This window comes from Sciurus vulgaris, assembly GCF_902686455.1.
Source record: "Sciurus vulgaris genome assembly, chromosome: 4".
NCBI lineage: Eukaryota > Metazoa > Chordata > Mammalia > Rodentia > Sciuridae > Sciurus > Sciurus vulgaris.
In genome coordinates this window covers 158,805,476-158,811,475 of record NC_136464.1, presented here as the reverse complement: position 1 = coordinate 158,811,475, position 6,000 = coordinate 158,805,476, and positions in this window count along the sequence as shown.

The following is a 6,000-nucleotide window of genomic DNA, read 5'->3' as shown; positions in this document are numbered from 1 at the left end:
CTGAGTGTTACTGAAAACCTCTGTTCCCTTATTTGAAGCCATTTCCTTTATGGCTGTTTCCTGTTTCCCACTTTAAAATGCTGCTCTTACGGTAATAACTAAAGCTGAAATCATCTACTGAGAAAAGTAAGTCATCCTCCATAATAGCACAGGGTTTCACAAATGCTAGGTTATTTTTGCCCATTTGTCTGTGTGAATTGTAAGTTTTGCAAGAGAGAAGTGTGAAGAAATCACCTGCCCTGTGACCACCTGATTCCCAGACCAATGTGGGCCACCCTAGCCCAGCCTATGTAGAATCCACTGGAAACGTGGAGAGGCCTAGAAGCCTTCAAGCAAAACAGTCTGCATTTTTTTTTAAATGATGCATTGGTAGAAGATGAATGAAAAGCGGAAGATGCTCATAGCGCTTCTGCGGGCACTGAACCTACATGGATATTTTATCCAACTTGTGTACTTCCCAGTTTGACCTTAGCTTCTAACTGGATTATCATGTCACCCCATTTCAGGTATATGTGGCTCCCCTATGGACACAACATTGCTATTCCTGGAAATGTTGAGTTTCGACAATTGTTGAGGTATAGCCTAGAAACTGAGAACTTTCCTACCCATTGGGAGAATAATAAATTAATGAGTGATAATAATGAATAAAATGAATTGCTTCCCTTTAGGTGGGGGACAGTGAACTATGGGAAGAAATAAAACATCTATATTTAGAATGCATTGCCATAAATATGACAATAGAATTATATGCAAGATGGTTGAGAAGAAGAAAGTTCATACTCTGAAGTGAGCAGGAAAGGGATAAGGGTTTACCAGAAATAACTCCTGAGATGAATATCAAAGGAAGATGAAGTGTAAAAGGAGGAAAACTGCATTTCAGATACAGAGCTGAGCACGTGCTAAAATCTCATTATCATCTTACTATAAAAGTCCTGCCTGCCAGGAATGTTTTCCAGATGGAATACAAGATAACTATAGAAAGTTAAGGGAGAACTGACCACAGGCTCTGCTTGATCTGAAATCTCTTTGGATGCTTTTGTTCGTTCATTTTCAAGACTATATTATATGTCATTGAAGTATATGTCAAATTTTTTTATCCATTTTGCCTTTCAAAGTCATTTGGATTGCTATCAGTTTGGGGCTATGGGGCTTCTGAGAATGTTCTCCTAGGAGTCTCTGAGTGCACATGTGCTTGCAGGTCTATGGGCACATACCTGGAAGGAGAACTGATGACTTATAGGATGTGCAAGGGTCCCAGTTCAGTGGATGATGACAGTTTTCCAAAGCATTGATTGGCACTCCAGAATGTGCATAGATAGCTTCATCTCCTCACCAATTCTGTATCATTATTTTGTTTTTAATTATATCAATACTAGTAATCTGTACGATTTAAATTTCCATGCTCCTGGTTACAAATTAGATTTAGTATCTTCAGATGTGTTTAGTCACTTGGTATCTTCTTTTGTGTAATGCCCATTCAAGTCTCTTGCCTGTTTTTCTATTTACTGTTCAACATTTTCTTATTGCTTCGTAGGACATCTGGACATATTCAAAGTACCAGTTTTTGCAAATATCTTCTATTGTGTGGCTTGCACTCACTTAATGGTAACTTTCTTTTTCATTTTTAACAAAAGTTGTTCTTTTTCACATAGGCTAAGCATTTTTCCTTCATGATTAATGTTTTTATCTGACTTTTCTCCTTTGTACTCTCCTTAAGATCTTCACTCCACTATTATAGCGATTTTTCTCCTATAATATCTTCCAGAAACTCCCTTATTTTACCTTGCATACTTTGACTTGTAATCTACCTAAAATTAATTACCCCCTCTGTTCTGCAGCACCACTGATCTTAAATTCATATGTGTGTCTTTTCCCGAACTTTCTTTTCTGTTCCATTGGTGTATTTTTCAATCTTGGCACCAATATCACAGTGCCTGAATTGTGATACCATTGTGATAAATCTTGACATACAGGTGACAACTTCTCTCAACTTGTTCTCCCTCTTCAACAGTGTCCTGGCTCTTTGTGTCTTTTTGTGATACTATGTACCTTTTAGAATCAACCTATCTATTCCTACATGTGTATTTGCATGCTCCTGGGATTTTTATCAAGCTTAGCTTTAAATATATAGATCAGTTTGTAGAAACAATTACCATCTTAAAATATTACCTTCCTTTTATTTGGATCCTTTCTCTCAATAATATTATATACTTCACATAAAAGTCTTACACATTTTTGTTAGATTTATTCCTAAATATAAGAGATTATTGACAGCATAGCAAAAGCCATTTTATTTAACCATCTTATTTTAACCATCTTTTTATTTTAACCATTTAACCATCTTATTTTCTAATGCTTTGTTCCTGATACACATTTGAATTTATAGCAAGCCTCACTAAACCCACAATGCCAATAATTTATTCTTTTGGATGTTTTTTGTCCATAGACATATCATACATGACTCGTCAAAGTTGTATTTCTTTTCTTCCTATATTTACACCATTGATTTGCTTTCCTTGCTCAACTACATCAACTAAGTCCTCAGGTTGTCCAGACGTAGGAATAGTGGAAATCACTGTCCTTTTCCCCTTCTCAAAGTGAGAACATTCTCCACCAAGTATATTGTATGCAATGGGTTTTTATAATACTTTAATTAAGTCAAGTAAGTTACCTTCTCCTTTCAGTTTATATAGTTATTTTTAAATCAGGATCCAGTAGTTCTATCCCGGGAGCTCCTTTCACAAGCAAAATCAAAGACAAGTGACAAACTAGGAGAAAATATGTGTGAGTTATAGCAAGAGGGCTGACCTCCCTAAAGAATTCCAGTCACATTGCCAGATTCTGTTTTCTCACACATGGTTCCAGACACTGTGTTCCAGACCCCTGCTGTCAGGAACGAAAGTTTCACCAGTCTATGAGCATAAGTAAGTTGGTTTTTCACAAAGCCAAATGTATCCCTTTGAAAGGATTGTTTATTTCTCCTATGGATGTGTTCTAATTTTCAACAATAAAGGACTTTGTTTCTAATAAATCAATAATAAAATATAAAGTAGTTGAGAGTTTTTTAAACCTCCATATTGACAAACTAAAATACTTGCAGCTTTTTGAAGGTCCCTTAAATTCTTTGCTATTATTGGTTGAAGAAAGGCAAAAAGCTGGAAACCGCTCACCTAGAACATATCAGTGAACTTCAGGGTATTGACCAAAAAAATTTTTTGTTTAAAAGGCAGGTGGAGGTTTGGAGGGAGCCAACAAATTAAGGAGATAAAGAAAGGAGGTTTTAGGGTGAAAGAGGAAATAAAAGCAGGGTAGCCAGTCAACACAAACCAAGGGAAAAAAACTTTTGCCCTGGTGCCTCTGGATTTAGCAACCAAAGGGACAGTATAGATTTTGATGAGCTTTTCAGTGTAGCCTGAAAGCCAAGACTGGAAGCTGTGGATTCAATAATGAAAGAGCACAAGGAAGTGGAGACATTGACTTGTACGATTCTTCTAAGAAATGTAACTATAAAGGGAAGAAAAATGTTTCTCAGTTCTAGAGGTACATGATTAAACAGGATTTGGGTGGGTTGGTTGGTTGATCGATTTGCTTTGAAGATGAGACTGATTTGGGGGGGAGAGGAGTGGAGTTGCTGAGAATCAAACTCAGGTCTTCATACCTGTTAGGCAAGCACTGTACCGCTCAGCCACACCTCAACTCCTGAGACCGAATTGAACAAGGATAATATGTTTAAAAATACAGTGGAGAGCCCAAGACACTGACAATAGAGAGAAAGGAAATGATTCATGGAGAAAGTCTGAAAGTAAGGTTAATTGAAGTATAGAAGGCAATGGAGGGCTTCATCACGCACAGGAAAGGAGGCCTTTATTGTTTATGCATCATAAAATCATGAAGCATCCCAAGCATGGCTGGCGACTGTAGTTGCCACACAGCTCAGCATAATCAGTGCCCATAAACGATACCCCGTACTTGTGCACAGTACGTCCTGCTCAGAGGCATGCCCTGGTCTTAAATGCAGGTAAATTTGTAAATTGATAGGACTAGAAATTAAGAGAAATCCCTCTAAAAGGAAGAAGAGTCAAGCAAAGTTCTCTGATACAGGGCAGGCCATGAATCAGAGAGGAATTTAAGATGCGCCCCCTCCCTCCCCCACGTGCTCCATACCATGTTTGCACCTGCTTCTCCTGGTCTCCTCCACACGCACCCTTCCATGGGGCCCAATGCAGGACACATTCTAGGTGTTACCCTTCTCAGCCAGGCTTCAGGAAGAAGGTAGCCTCTCAAATCACACAGAGCAACATGGGCATTGAAATAGACAAAGATAAAATTCTGACCTAAAGGGATGCATGTCTAAGCCTGAGGTTTATGCCGTTTACTGATTAGCAGGAGAGGTATTTGGGGAAATCTTGTTTCCTTCAATCTCTTACAACCCATCAAGACACAGCTTTCAGTGTGTGACATCCATAAAGGCTCCCAGGCAAAGAAGATGTAAGGCAGAAAGCCATCCCTGGTGAGGATGACGCTGGCAAGTCGCATTTTTTTTTTTTTTCCCTATTTTAAGTCAAAATATATCGAGCCTACACTCTGTTCCACAAACATAGGTAACACTTCCCCAAATCTATCTGTTCCCAACATCAGGCAGTCATTTGAAACAAGGGACAGGTGATAGTTTCTGCAGGAAATCCCTGAGCAGTGTCCCAAGGAACTTTCAGCAGCATGAGGTGGTTGATTTGTCCCAGAACATGACAGAAAACTGAGACTTAGAGAAATCCAGTGAAGGCAGGAATCTTTGAATTGGGAAGGAAGTGGAGTAAATGTGATAATGAACCTGGATCAAAATCCTACATAAAAGAATTGATGCAGCCACGCAATACAGTCAGGGCAGGGAGCACCAAACAGCTGCATAAAGCATAGGACTTCCAAGTTTAAAGAAAACCAAAGGAGAGCCCAGTTTCTCATTTTTACTAGAAAGGTCTTTTTAGAAAGATTTTCCTATTTTCTTCAAATCATAAGTTATCTACCCTCAAAGGTGGGCTTTTAGTGATACGCGGACTCTTCCCAGAAGAGGGGAGGGAGGGTGTAACTTCATCAAAGGGAGTTAAATTCACCCTTGTTTTTCATGGGAGATACCTAGAGTGGTATTTCTGCTCCCTTCAGAGACCCCCGCACCAGAGCTCCAGGTAGGAAGGAATGGACCTTGTTTGTCTTGTTGATTGATAACAGAGCTTAGCACACAGTAGGCTCTCAGCTAACATTATTTAGGTGTTAAACGTTTCTCCAGTGCATTTACTCTAAAGAGTTCACAGCAGAGGCTTACTCTGCAATTTCTCCAGTTACTCTACAGCTCCTTTCCTTTCCTCAGTGACAATATCATCTGAACTGGGTGAAGTATCACCAGCAGTGGTGCATTCTGGGAAATGGCCTCCTTGGCCAGTAGCCTCTGTGCTCCACCCAGAGCCACAGACCAATCATCTCTGGCACTAGGGTGGGAGAGTATCAGCCAGAGCCCCATGCTGAGAGGACACTAGCTTTACCCAGCTTCATCTGGGACTACCATTGGCAGAAACCCAGACTAAGCAAAGAGCTACTAGCATATCTCCACTGACTTATTTTTATTACTTATTTGTTTATTTACTTATTTATTTTTGTACCAGGGATTGAACCCAGGGACATTTAATCACTGAGCCATATCCCCAGCCCTTTTTTATGTTTTATTTTGAGACAGGGTCTCACTAAGTTGTTTAGGGCCTCACTGAATTGCTGAGGCTGGTTTTGAACCTGCAATCCTCCTGCCTCAGCCTTCTGAGTTGCTGAGAGTAGAGTCGTGCACCACTGCACCCAGCTTTTCACTCATTCTTAAATTGAGAACTAGAATACCATTCTCACCAGTTGGTTCCCAATAACTCAGGGCAGGTGTTGGCAGACAGTAAAAAAAAAAAAAAAAAATCCCCTTGGGCAGCAAGCAATCCTTCAGCTTCCAAGGGCTAACACGGAGTCTTT